We start from the raw sequence: 15,304 nt of genomic DNA on the forward strand, positions 1-15,304 counted from the left end.
CGCGTCTGCAGCCTACACCACAGCTCACGGCAACGCCGGATCGTTAACCCACTGAGCAAGGGCAGGGACTGAACCCGCAACCTCATGGTTCCTAGTCGGATTCGTTAACCACTGCGCCACCACGGGAACTCCTGAGTTAGCAAATATTTTCTGCTTTGCGGGTGTTTTGTTTTGAAGGCGGCCTTTCTCCCTTCATCACCTGTGCTTTCTCAGATCTCAAAAGAGCATTGACTCCTTACATATTTAGGGTATTTTATGACTTGGAAAATTGTAAAACTAATAAAGATTCCGTCATTTTGGAGTAGCTGAAATTTCAAAAGATCCTTCTCTTAGCATCTACAATGGTGATTATAAAATATTATGACCTCAATTATTCACACGGGTGAGACCGTGGCCTTCTGATCTCAAGCAAAACTGACAAACCGCCTGTGACAGCATTCACAGATAGTGCCCTTACCCAAATCAAGACTCAAATTGAGACCTGGGAGGGAGTCCTCTGATGGCCTAGCAGGTTAAGCCTCCTGCATTTTCACCATTGTACTCTGGCTGCGGCTGTGGCACTGGTTCGATCCCTGGCCTGGGAACTTCCACATGCCGAAGGTGTGAAAAACAAAAAACAAAAAAACAAGAGAGAACCTGAAATAAACATCGCAACTCTCATTTAAAAAAAAAAAAATTGAGACCTTAGTGATGGACAAGCATCGTATTCAGACTAGCATTGGTGTTCGTAATTTACTGTTGGCACCAAAGATTTACTCTCTTCCTTTGCTTATGTCATCTAGCACATGATACACATAGAGAAAGAAAGAACATTTTAGAACTAGTTAGGCTTGATTAGTATGTTTTGGATTCTTTCAGAATTGCTCAACAGTATTATTATTATTATTATTATTATTATTATTATTATTATTATTATTCTTTTGTCTTTTTAGGGCCACGCCAGCAGCAGCATATGGAAGTTCCCAGGCCTGGGGTTGAATTGGAGCTGCAGCTGCTGGCCTACACCACAGCCACAGCAACACCAAATCTGAGTGCCATCTGCGACCCACACCCCACCTCACAGCAATGCCAGATCCTTAACCTACTGAGTGGGGCTAGGAATCGATTCCTTGTCCTCATGTATACTATGTTGGGTTTATTATCACTGAGCCACAACAGGAACGCCACTCAACAGTATTATAAAAGAGATTTTAGGGAGTTCCCGTCGTGGCGCAGTGGTTAACAAATCCGACTAGGAACCATGAGGGTGCGTGTTTGATCCCTGCCCTTACTCAGTGGGTTAACGATCCGGCGTTGCCATGAGCTGTGGTGGGGGTTGCAGACGCGGCTCGGATCCTGCGTTGCTGTGGCTCTGGCGTAGGCCGGTGGCTACAGCTCCGATTCAACCCCTAGCCTGGGAACCTCCATATGCCGTGGGAGCGGCCCTAGAAATGGCAAAAAAATAAAATAAAATAAAAGAGATTTTATTTTTATGATGTCCAGGTAAAGAAAGCAGTTCATACCTACATTTGAAGGTCTTTTATAATATTTAGATAGTTTTTTAATACACATGAAGAATAGTCCAGATAAATATTCAAAAATTTTTTTGTTTAAAGTTTTTTTTGGTCTTTTAGGGCTGCACCTGTGGCAAATGGAAGTTCTCAGGCTAGGGGTCAAATAGCAATAGCCGCTGGCCTATGCCACAGCCACAGCAACAAAAGATCCAAACAGCATCTGTGATCTACACCACAGCTTGCAGTAACACCTGATCCTTAACCCACTGAGCAAGGCCAGGGATCGAAACCGAGTCCTCATGGATACTATTTGAGTTCTTAACCCGCTGAGCCACAACAGGAACTTCTAAACACTTTTTTGTTTTAATTGGACAAAAGTCTCTTTATTAGAACCACTTTCTCGCCCCCTCCCCATTAATCAATCAATCAATTAATTTTATGGGGGTATAATTGGCATATAACATTGCCTTGGGTGTGGTAGCTTCTTTTAATAGAGGGCAACACACAGAGACTGAGCTATGAGCTTTTGGCAGCCAGCATTCTTGGCAGCCAGGGGAAAGAAGGCTTCAGTCCTGATGGGGAGTCTAGGTGGTACACTGTAGTATACACTATGAGATGTCCACTTTGAGACCTTTCTGGATACTTCTGGATGTTGATCAGTTAAACCTAGTGCACACCCTGGAAAAACCTTGGGTAACCAGAGTGGTCAATACTTGTGCTGTCCAGGAGCCTGGAAAAAGATGAAGCGCAGAAGCTGATTATTAATGATTAGACTCTATTTTCTTTTCAAATGCATGTAGTGATTTATTAAGCAATGATTTATTGGCTGGACTGAGGAGGTATCAATTCCCTAGATGACAGCTTGGAAGCCCCAGTTTATAAATCCTCACCCAAAATGGATGTCTCGAAGGAGAAGTGGAGCTTGCCATTACTTGATGTCTTGTACAAATCACATATAAATGAGAGATATGCAGTGACTGTTATTGGATTAAGAGACAAAGAAAAAGTTTTCAGAAAATTTTAAGTTTATAAAAAGGAGAATGGAGGAGGAAAAGAAGTGCGAAGGGGCCCTGAGGAGGTCTGGAGTTCTCGTAAAAAGAAAGGTATAAAGAAGGTAATTCCTTAAAAAAAAAAAAAAAATCCAACACTTTCAGTATAATAATGGTGCTGGAAGAAACAGTTTATATTAAGCAGTGACACTTAGGGAATGTTGCATAATTTGCAGCCTTAACTAATGGATAAATGTTCTCACACGGATTCTAGTGCATTCTGGAAAAGAAACCCAATAGAAAGGAGCGAAGGCAGTTTCTATAAATCCAAGGCTAAGGTAAATTGTATTGACAACAGAGAGGAGAATCATGAATGTAAAACATTATATGCTCCATCTTCTACGTGTTAAAAACCCTCTGTGTTCTCTGTCTATAAGTTTTTAACTTGCTTTTTCTTCCCCTTCTTAGTAATCATTGAGATTCCAGCACTCGTTCCGGCAACTGTAAATCCTGCTCTCTGCTGGTGAAATAAATTTCCACAAGAAGAAAATGTTCTTTCCTCCCATGTAATCTGCTAGAAAAGCAGATAATATCCAGTTTGATAAAGCTATTTGTATGAAGATTAATGCTAACAAAGGAGCATTTTGTAAACTACCCAGACTTCAAAGTTTGTTGCTACATCTTATGAAATTAACCTCAACCTCCACAAGGTCTGTAATTCCAACTGGTTGTGGTATTTATTATATGTGTCACATTTTATCTTTCCTTAAAGATAAAAAGTCAGAAGGGATCCCTGGACCTACCAGCTCCTCTCGTACAATGAAACAAACAAGTAAAATGACCCCACAGGTTTCTCATCGAAACCGAATGTGAGATATATTTGAATTAATAAGGACTATTAGGGAACTATTGATTCAACAGTATCATTTTATGAATATCTCTTTCACTGCCTCCACCCCACCCTATCTCTGTGAAGAAGATGTTCTTTGTTCAAGACTTCAGATTAATTTGTTTTCTCATCCTTCTTCTCAAGAGCTAAGGACCTTGGGAAAATTAACGCCTTATCTGTGTCCAGTGCACATATTGTTATTTAGAACAGAATCTGACGCAAAATTGTTGCTTGATGCATATTAATTGACCTGCTCACCTTCCCTCTTTTCCTTTTTCCCTCAATTTTAATTCCCATTCCTCTACCCTCTTGCTCCTACCGTGCTTAGTTCAAGCCTAAATGCATGAAGCACTCCATAACTCTTGCCTGGCAGGTGGCCAAAGATGATTTATTATTGAAAATTCTTCTCTTAAAAAATATTTCCATTAGTATTTGTGTCTCACACAAAGGAAGGATGGTTTCCATTTGCCTGTTTGCCTTCCTAGGAGGGACACCCTACTTTTGTTATGGGTGTTGGCCAGTGGCCAATGCTCCCGAAGAAGAGTATCTTGCGAGGACATATGTTAAATGTTTTCTGTCTGATAGGTCAACTTCAGATGTTTCCTCCCTCTCGCTATACTTCACTGAACAAAAACTATCTGGTCTCAGCAGTAAATAATATTAGAGTTCAGCCTTGCTGCAAAAACAATTTTCTCTGCTATATGAATTTACCTGCTTTTCTCCTGGGACCCTGCAGTCAAGGAATTTCATGTCCAGATTTTTTTTTTGTCACGGAAAATTTCCATGGGATAAAGTTCCATGGCAAATGGCCCATGAAACTCAAATAATATAGGAGATTCTCAGTAGTACTGCAGCCCCAATCCTGTTTTAGGATACTAATCTTGTATTGGGGTGGTAAGCAACTGAAGCCCAATTGCAGGCATCTTGGTGAATGGGGGTAACCCCATGATTATTTCATGTTAGTATCTTTTTCTGGATCTTTTCTGCCAAATCAGATTTGTGTTGGGAGTTCTCATCATGGCTCAGCAGAAATGAATCTGACTAGTATCCATGAGGATGCAGGTTCGATCCCTGGCCTCCATATGCTGCAGGTGCGGCCCTAAAAAGACAAAACAACAACAACAACAACGAGAAGAGACTGGTATTGCTGCAGTGGTGGAAAGGGAGAATGCTCAGGCATGTGTCACTTAGAATCAAGGCTGGCCCTGATATGTATGCCACTTCTTATGCCATTGCTTCTTGTCCCTCAGCTCCAAATCCAACCTATACTCTGCTTTGCATTGCTTTGCACTGCTGACCACTCTGCAAACCACTGTTCCCCTTTGCCAGTCCCTTCATTAAGCTCTGCCAGAAGGGGTTGCTAGAGGGACACTACAAGGCTGGAGGAGGAAGAAGGACTTGCTCCATCGTATTTACTTCCTTGGGGTTTCCTGTCTATTTCCTGTAGGCATCAGCATTACCCTAACCTTGCTTCTTCACCTCAACATTGATAGGGCATTCTCTCAGCGGCAGTTGAACCCAGTTTGTAATTTCCAACATTTACAGAGCCAACTTTATTATGCTGCACAGTGATACCAACTCTAAGAAAGCAGAGTGTTTCCTTAGAGGATTGCATTTCAGTTCTGCAGGTCCCTTCCTCCAAGTTTCTAAGCTTTAATAATTCCAATTACATTTTTTTTTCTTTTCTTTCTTTCCTTTTCTTTTTCTTTACTTACTTTCTTTCTTTTTTTCTTTTTTCTTTTGTCTTTTTAGGGCTGCACCCGCATCCTATGGAAGTTCCCAGGCCAGGGGTTGAATCAGAGCTGCCAGCCTACACCAGAGCCAGAGCAACGTGGGATCCAAGGTGCGTCTGTGACCTACACCAAAGCTCACAGCAATGCAGGATCCTTAAGCCACTGAGCGAGACCAGGGACCGAACACATGTCCTCACAGATACTAGTCAGGTCTGTTACTGCTGAGCCACAACAGGAACTTCCCAATCTCCTTTCTTGATACCCCAGCCCTGGGAGTGGTAGTTGATTCCTGCAGTTGCTATCTCTGCAAAATTTTATCTATTTAAATTTATTTTCAATTCTCAAATGCCTAGTTAGCAATTATTATTTAAAATTAAATTAGTTAATATTAACAACATTACAGTGAAGTATTAAATTTCCTCTGTCAAAATAACTGATAGGACTCTGGCTGATATAACATGCAATTAGGTGTAGAATTAGAGGCAAGTGATTGAGTCCAGTTTGGGAAGGGGAGGGATCTCAGTATCACCTGAGAGATGATATTATATATTGAGGGATGAATTGGCGTGGACAGCGAGAGGAGCTTCCAGTTAGGGAGATATTGGGAAGTTGTTTCAGGAAGACTCTTAGGTAGGGAGTTATATTAGGGAGGTTAGGATTGGTTTGGGGTGGGGAAAGGATGAAATTTCAGGACAAATGAATCTAGGTGTAGGGATGAGGCAGGGTAATGGGCTACACTGGGGCTAGTAGTAAGGAGTTGTTGGCTTAGGGTTAAGCTTGAATAGACCCTGGGTAGAGGAGGGTTGGAGGTAGGGTTGAGTTCGAGTGTGGTTTCAATTTGAGGGATGCGGCGAATGATCAGGACTGAGGACGGGTTTGTAGCTGGGTTGAACTTGGGTCTTGGTTGGGCTTTGCCTTAATGGGATCCATTTAATCAGGCTGGATCTGGGTCTATTGAAAGGGAATTCAGTTACCTCCTTAGAACCAAAAGTATCTAGTGGCCTTTCCCCCAAATTCCCCAAATTCCTGGGGGAGGATCTTCACAAGCACGAAATGGTTCAAGCCTAAGAATCTGGAGGAAGAAATAGGACTGGCATATTCCCAGAAGTCTCCTCTTAAAGCCTGAGTATTTCCAAAAGAATAGCTTGAGAGAGGTTTCTCAGAGCCTTCCATGATTTGGGAGGCAGCGCAGTCATCCTTCTCCTGTTCTCACGTCCTTTCTTCAGCCCTTCTTCTTTCCTAAACTCCTCCTCAACCTTCTCTACTTATGGGAACCAACCACCACTCAGTGATTTTTTTTTTTTTTAATGCCCACCAATACTGTCACACTCTACAGCTTGTTTTGTGACGATGATGAAGCCAGGGTGAACCTGAACCCCAGAGAGGACAGTGAGCCTCCAAAAGGCCTTCAGAGAGATGCTGAAACTAGAAATCAGATTTCTTCTGCTTATGAGGCTGAGAAAGGAAGAAACATTAAAAGTGACAACGTGTTGATGTTGGGGACACAAAACTTGGTGCCTAGGCAACATGGGACTCAAAAAGACGTGGTAATGAAAGGCTGAAAAAAGTCACTGACACTGGCATTGGAGGATGCAGCTGTGTCTCTCTGTCTGGATGGAAATAATGAAGAAAGACTGCTTTTTATTTTTATTTTTATTTTTATTTATTTACTTTTTGCTTTTTAAGGGTGGAAGTTCCCAGGCTAGGGGTCGAATCAGAGCTACAGCTGCTGGCCTACCCCAAAGCCACAGCAACACCAGATTTGAGCCACATCTGCGACCCACACCACAGCTGATAGCATTGCTGGATCCTTAACTCACTGAACTAGACCAGGAATCAAACCCGTGTCCTCATGGATACTAGCCAGGTTCGTTTCCTCTGAGCCATAATGGGAACTCCAAAGACTGCTTTTTAAACTACTTACAAATGTGTCAAGACTTTTTGTCCATTTTGTTGTTGTTGTTATTGGATCTTTGTTAGTTTCCATTGACATGTTTACATGATTATGATTTTTGTTTCCTGTGTTGGTATCTGTGCTTTGAGGAAGTTGTCTCTTCTCCAGACAATCCAGGTTCATTTCAGCAGGGAAAGGCTTTTACCAGTCAGCTCAGCTGGGGATACTGGAGGGATCAAGCTGGTCATGTCCCTGGGCAGGTGGGGTTGTCAGGGTCTCTAGTTGGGTGAGGCAACTGCTCTTGTTCTGATGTGGGTGGGGGTTCCACTGCCTGGGCTCTGAAGCTGGGTATGCCTGCTGTACAGACTCTGTGTTCACACAAGGCCTCTATGTGGCTTCCGTGGCCAGGACTGCATTCAGGTGGGGCTGCCAGCACAGTTTTGCAGTCACCTCTGGTAGGGTAGGTAGCAGGGCCATGCCAGGATTGGCTTGCACAACTGGGCAGGGCTGTGCTCTGCCATTGCTCTTGGATGAGTGGGGCCTCAGACCATGCTTCCTCATTGGAAGGTGCTGCTGGCTGGACTCCATGTTCAAGTGAGGCCGCAGGCTGGGCTTTGTGATTAGGGTGGCCGTGGACTATGCTCCATTGTTGAGTGAGGTTGCTGGCTGTTCTCTCCGGTTGAATGGGGCCTCCAGCTGTACCCCATTGTTGAGTGAAGCTGGAAACTGTATTCTGCAATTGGGCAATGTTGCATGTGAGCTTCTTAGTTGTGTTGAGCTATAGCCTAAGCTCTGTGATTGGGCAAGGTCACCAACTGGCTCCCTGTCTGAGAGAGGCTGTATGTCGTGCTTAGCAACTGGGCCAGGCTGTATACTGGGCTCTGCTATTGAGGGAAGGGGGGATGTAGGTTGGACTCCATGGCTGGGAAGTACCATAGCTGGACTCCTAGACTGCTCAGGGTCCCTACTCAGGATGATCTGGTTATGTGGTGCCAGAGACTATGTCTACCATTTGCGCAGGGCTGCTGGCTTAGCTCCTTACCTGGGTGGGCTATAGGATGTGCTCTGTGGATGCTGGGAGTCTGTGGACATGCTTCCTGGATGAGTGACACTGAGGCTATTCTGACCACTTGGACAAGAGTGTACATTTACTCCCCTGACCAGGCAGGATATAGGATATTCTTTGTGGCTATCTGGCAAATGCAGCTACACTTCTCAGATGGGTGGGACTTTAGACTATGCTGAGGCTATGCTGGAAATTTGTTTCTTGCATGCATTGGGCCCTAGAATGAGCTCCAAACCCATATAGCTTGTTTGAGACTATGCTGGAAATTTGTTCCTGGCTTGAGTGGGGCTATATAATGAGCTCCGAACCCATACAGCTTGTTGGCTGGGAATCCAAATCAGGTAGAACTGTGAACTGAGCTTCCTGGCCAGATGGAGACACTGGGTTGACTCTCTAGATGGACAGGGCTGCTGGCGAGGACCTTGCTTGGGCACCACCGCAAGAAGGAATGCCATCCAAGATCTGAGTGCTGGTTTCTGGATGTCCTTCCCCCTTTTCCATCTCTATCCGATTCCCACTATTGAGCTCCATAGCTTCCACCAATGATCCCCAGGAGATGAGACTCCAGTGAACCCCTTGTAAGTGTCCTACACCATAGGGGAAGCTAGATGTCTACCTTTCAGCTAGGCTCTTATCTTCTCACTGGAGAAACTATAGGTCTGGGAGGCTCTCATGGTAAGGACGGTGGTGGTGAGGGAAGGGCAGTGTGGTCAAAAATTAGACTGACAGCAACATTTTCAACACCAACAATAAAAGTCTAAAGATAGCGGTGCTATATCTTCAATGTACTGAGAGAGAATAACTATAAACCAAATATAATGGATTGAAATACATTGAATCAATGAAAAGACATGATTTCCCAGAGATGGATACAAGCAGAAAAACTCAGGTCACCATTTGAGGCACCCACTAAGCAAAATTTTTAACTTGGAAACTGGTAACTCATTTGAACAAATTAAATATTTATCCTGCCTCACTAGTAGGAGTTGTATTCCTAGTACTAAATATCTCTAGTTCCCAAGGGAAAGTTCTATTCTACTGAGTTGAGTCTTGCAAATCTTGCAAAGAATTTATTGATCAGTTAAGGATTAAAATTTGTGTGAAAACCATAAAGAGGGAGTTCCCATTGAGAACAAGCTAAAGAAAAGTAGATAAAAAAGAAGGTGGTTCGCTGTTAGAACACCTGACCCAATGTCTTCAGCAAATCAGTGTGTGACAAAACGGGGACTGTGCAGGGTTGCAAGAGATTGAAGGGACATAAAACTCACATTCTGTGCTTTGGGCATGGCAGCTTTACAGAACATTTTGCTCCATCATGAAATGAAAACTACTTCAAAGAAAAGCAATCCATCAAAGTAGTACTGGAAGAAATGCAAACCTGACTAGATCCACCAAGCGTGAAGACATTGACAAGGTACTAAGAGGCCTCACCTCCCACTAAGTCCCATACTCATAAAGTATTAACATTGAGTTCTGCTTTGTTTTGCTTAGAATAGTCTTTGTTCATCCTCCTTTGCCCTGGCATAGTTATTAATAATATTCTCCTTTATTTCTGAATGTGTCCTGTTTACATCAATTATAGATGAATTATATGGTCACCTCAGATCTAGGGAATTTTGAGGGAACAGTTAATTCCTGTCTTACACAAGTTGTTCCAGAAAATAGAGGAAATGTAGAATTCGCTCAGATGATTTTAGGAGGTTCGTATGATCTTGATTTCAAAACCAGGTAGGAACCATAAAGAACAGAAAACAATTGTATGTATGTATGTGCCAAAATTCCAAATAAAATTGTAGATAAACAAAATTTAATAATGTGTCAAAAGTATACAATGAGAAATTAGGATATATCTAAAACTAGGAGGATGATATAATATCAGAAACTCTAGCAATGGAATTCTCTATGTTAAAGAGTCGAAAGAGAAGCACTATAGAGTCACCTCGGATGATCCAGAGAAAGCATTTTATAAATTTCAAAAACCAATGGTAGTAGAATATCTTGAGAAATTAGGAGGAAAAGAGAACCCACTAAATATGTTAAAAATTAAATGCCAAATTCTTGGGGCAAATGTTATATTTATTCAAGGAATTTTAGATACATTCCCTTTAAAAGTGGAAGAAAACAAGGATTCTCACTAATATTGCAAATGTTTATTGTGATGGTGGAGAGCCTGGTGAATGCTATTAGGAAAAATAAGAAACAAGTGCAAGGATTGAAGAGGTGGAGGTTTCTGCCATTGCTTGCAGGTGATACAATTACTTACCTGAAAAAACAAAACAAAACAAAACACCTCAGAATCAAAAGACGATCTAGTGGAATTAAAAAGAGAGTTGCATAGGTTTGCTAGATGTAAGATAAACTTGCAAAAATCAATAGCATTTCTCCATGTTACCAATAATCAAGTGAAGAATGCAATGTAAAATGAAATATAGTTTTCAATAGCAGAAAAATCTATAAAGTCTGTAGACTTTATTTTGATCATAAGTAAGACTTCTATGGAGAAAATGTTAAAATACTAATAAAGGACATAGGAGTTGAGACATTTGCACTCCTGGATAAGATGACTCAAAACATCCATCGCCCCCAAATAATCTGAATTCAATTCATTCCTAATAAAAATTCCTGTTAACTTTTCTGGGTGAACTCAGTAAGTTTTCTCTAAGATTTGTTGGAATAGGACAGATGAGAAGAGGAAAGATGAGGTTTTCCCTAATGAGTGTTGCCCCTCAAGCACATACATTTTACACATATACATAAATTTGTGATATTTGTATGTGTATATACATAGTATACACGGATATATATACACACACATACATATACGCATATATCTGTATGTATATATGTACACAGTAAGAATATATGTATTCTTCTCTTTGTATTGTATTACAGGTATTATCAAGATCTGTACCAAGGTGTGATAGTATAAATATTTAATAAGTATAGTAATATAAGTTAATGTATAAATCAGTATATGGATTAAATATCTTTTTTTTTTTGGTCTTTTTTTGTTGTTGTTGTTGTTGCTATTTCTTGGGCCGCTCCCGCGGCATATGGAGGTTCCCAGGCTAGGGGTCGAATCGGAGCTGTAGCCACCGGCCTACACCAGAGCCACAGCAACGCGGGATCCGAGCCGCGTCTGCAACCTACACCACAGCTCACGGCAACGCCGGATCGTTAACCCACTGAGCAAGGGCAGGGACTGAACCCGAAACCTCATGGTTCCTAGTCGGATTCGTTAACCACTGCTCCACGACGGGAACTCCTGGATTAAATATCTTAAATATGTTCCCTTCTAATCTCTAGATAAACCATATAGTGTTCAAAAGTACACTTGTGATATGGTAGTGTATAAATCAGTATATGGGTTAAATATTTTAAATATGTTCCCTTCTAATCTCTAGATAAACCATGTAGTGTTCAAAAGGAAGTACAATTTTCTCATCTAATCATTCCAATGACTTCCAAATCAACAGTTAATTTTTATAAAATATTGATAAAGTCATATTTCATGTGGCTGTTACTGGATAAATGTTGATTTGGTTTTAACCATGGTTTGGAATGGATTGAACCATGGTTTCGAATAAGAAAGTGCATCCATCTCTTCTTAAAAGGCCCCTTATAAAAATGATAGTTATAATGACCCTGGTGTTTTATTTTACTTAAACCATGGGGTGTTGGGTATGTGCATTGCTGGTCCCTAGGTACAAACATTTGCTGTAGGGCACAGACTTGAGAGCCTGCATCAGGCTCCTGACGAAACTATCATTGCCCACATTGCATGGTGAGCATCCTCTTCTACAGCTCCCCCAAACTAGGGTCTTCTTGGAGCAGTTGGGGCCAGTTATATTCACCACCTAAATACTCCCAGTATTTGCTGGATACCCATCTGACCCTATACCTGTGTTTGTGCTATAACTAGTTTCTACTGATTTGCACGATGATATCTCAATAGCTAGAGAAATACTTTTCACTACTTGGAACTGAAATATCTAAATATTTTAACAATTGATGTGGCCAAATTAATGAGTGCCAGCTGACTACCAACCCTTCATGTGCTCAATGCTAACAGCTGCACAGGCACTCATGCATAATCCCAGTTATTTTTTAATTTTTTATTCTTTGCCTTTTTAGAGCCATGCCTGCAGCATTGATATTAGTCAGATTTGTTTCCACTGCGCCACATCGGGAACTCCTCAGGACAGTTTTAATAGGAGTTCCATCTGCCTCAATTTTAAGGAATAGTATACTGAGGAGACTCCCAGAGAAGATCTTAGAGGGATGTTCTCAGAGATAAAAGAGTTAATCTTCATTTCTTTCCTTATCTAAAGCTTGTGAAGAAAATAAATAATTTTTAACGACTCAGAGCTTCAGACGCATCTTAATATTTAATACCTAGTTTTCATATGCTGAACCTTTGGCTTATGCATTTCTCAATTATGTTATATTGAAAAACATATAATTGTGCCTTAGCATATGAAAATATAAACTAGTTCTTCCATATCTTCTGCATAAGAAGAGTGGATAAATGGTAGCTTAAACATCCAGCAAAATTACTTTGTGTACTTGACAAAAGATTAGGGCGAACCACTTCACTTCCACATATTTTTAAAAATTATTATTTAAGTTTCAGGTGTACAGCATTCTAATTCTACGTCTGTATACACTACTCCATGTCCACATCTTGAGCAGTGGGAGTTAACGAGTCTTCAATCTCATCTTCCCAAATCTCTCCATTAACATCCACAAAATGGAAAAAACCAATTACAACAGAGGGAGGCAGAATGGGTGAAATGTTTATAAGGGTTTGCTCTAGGAAGAGAAACCAATCCAGTAGAAATATTGCATAAAGTCAGGACATGCCAACTTCAGTGCCTTCTGAATCACTCTTTTATCATATCTCAGTTCCCAAAGTCTTTTGGCCTTATCTATTTGCAAGTATGCATTTCATAAGCCTGCAGGCACCTTTCATGGAAAGACACCATGGTAAGTCAATTTGTACAAGGTACAGAAGGCAAAAGTGCAGCTGGAGCAGATGCGCATGGTACAGCCAGGGTGCCTGCTGGCAGCCTGAGCATGGGCAGTAGCTCACATCTGCTTCAGGCCAAAGGGGACTGGAGGAGAAGGGGGTCATAATGAGCAAATATTTGCTTTCACTAGTCCTTTGACCTGGCCAGGAGTGGCCACCAAAGAGCACTTGAGTCCTGGGTAGCTGAGGCATTGAACTTGGCCAGCTCTGATCTGGATTTCAAAGTAGTTCTTCAGACGGGCTTTGCAAAACCTGTACTTGCACTCTAAGAAGTACAGGCGTCACTACCTAGCTTCTCACAGAAACAGATAATTGCACAGGAACAATTTACTATTAAAGCCTTTTATCTGCTGAGCTTGATCAAAGTCCGAGATTTCCTGAATTTGACAGAACAATTGATCCCACCCCCTACCTGGCTCTTTCATCTACAACTTCCTCTTGGGTTACATCCGATCTAGCAGCTCCTCCAAAATCTAGTCCTGTGTTGAAAGAGGCTTGCGCTGTCCTGCGCCTTTTCCCCTGAGGATCCATCTTGAGCTCAAAAGGAGACACAATATTCAAGCAGCATCCAGGCCAGTGGGATCATGCTGCCCTAGTATTCTACCCAGAGGATGTCTAAGTGCTTGTGGGTGCAGATAGTAGTACTCACAAATATCTTGAAATGTTGTGGAAAGTCCAAATAAATCATGGTTTCTCCACTTGGGAAGGCTCTGCTTTTCTAAAACACCTCCATCATACTCACCTGGGCCAGCAATTCATCTTCCTGAACTTCTTGGTCTTCTGACTACATTTAATTTTCTGAAAAGCAGAGAAAATCCAATACTGCAGTCTATGTTTTAGTTCTTTTTTTTTTTGTCTTTTTGTCTTTTTGCCATTTCTTGGGCCGCTCCCGCGGCATAGGGAGGTTCCCAGGCTAGGGGTCTAATCGGAGCTGTTGCTGCCAGCCTACGCCAGAGCCACAGCAACGCGGGATCCGAGCCGCATCTGCAACCTACACCACAGCTCACGGCAACGCCAGATCCTTAACCCACTGAGCAAGGCCAGGGATCGAACCTACAACCTCATGGTTCCTAGTCGGATTCGTTAACCACTGAGCCACGACGGGAACTCCTTAGTTCACTTTTGAAAGCTGTTCTTCTGAAAGAACAAACACTCTTGAAACATAGTCGGTGCTCATTAATTCTTAGCAATCATCATCATCATCCTTGTTATCCTTACAAAAACTCCAGGATGCAGGAATTAACTCCTACCTACATGTCTTTGCAGAAAATTTAAAAGAATCTACAAGTAAACCATTAGAATTAATAAGAAAGTTTATTAACTTTTCTGGATATCAAGTCAACAGCAATCAGAAAAAGAAGGTAGATCATACAGGGCAAGTAGAGAGAATAGTGGTTTCCAGGGCCTGAGGGTGGGTACGAGGAAATAAAGAGATGTGGTTAAGAGTACAAACTTCCAGTTTTAAGTTCTGGGTATCGAAAGTACAGAGTGGTGACTATAGTTAATATTATATCCTTGAAAATTGCTAAGGGGGAGATTGTGAGTGTTCTCACCACAAAAAGAAATAGTAACTATGTAATATGATGGAGGCATTAGCAAACACTACAGTGGTAATCATTTTGAAATACATAACTGTATATAATTTAAAGGAGGAATTTATGGGTTAAATTGGTTTTTTGTCTTTTTTTTTTTTTTTCCAGGCTGCACCTGCGGCATATGGAAGTTCCCAGCCTAGGGGTCAAGTTGGAGCTGCAGCTGCTGGTCTAAACCACAGCCACAGCAATGCCAGATCCGAGCCATGTCTGCAGCCTACACCACAGCTCATTACAATGCCAGATACTTAACCCACTGAGCGAGGTCAGGGATTGAACCTGCATCCTCATGGACACTAGTTGGGTTCCACTGAGCCACAATGGGACCTCCAAGTTGAATTGTTTAAAGCTCTCACATTGTCCAAGAAGTGGTACACTTACTCATTTATATTATACTTTAATGTCAAAGGTGTATATACTGTAAATCCTGCTGATATGGCTAAGAAAGTAATGAAATAATTTTTATTGACAGTGAAATAGAGGGGTAAATGGAATAATAAAAGTACTTAAGCAAAAATATGGTTTACGTTTAGTAAATGTCAGCATATATCTGATTTGCATCAGTAGTTACATTGATCTTGCTCTCATATCCTGTTTTTTTTTTTTTATAATTCCTTAT

General features: G+C 41.5%; 1 pseudogene; it reads right to left on the reverse strand.

Annotated features, from left to right (window-relative positions):
• Nucleotides 1–12,730: 12,730 nt before the first annotated feature.
• Nucleotides 12,731–13,883, reverse strand: LOC125121868 (E3 ubiquitin-protein ligase RNF14-like; annotated as a pseudogene).
• Between the last annotated feature and the right edge of the window lie 1,421 nt (nucleotides 13,884–15,304).

Source organism: Phacochoerus africanus, chromosome 3, assembly GCF_016906955.1.
Source record: "Phacochoerus africanus isolate WHEZ1 chromosome 3, ROS_Pafr_v1, whole genome shotgun sequence".
Lineage (NCBI taxonomy): Eukaryota > Metazoa > Chordata > Mammalia > Artiodactyla > Suidae > Phacochoerus > Phacochoerus africanus.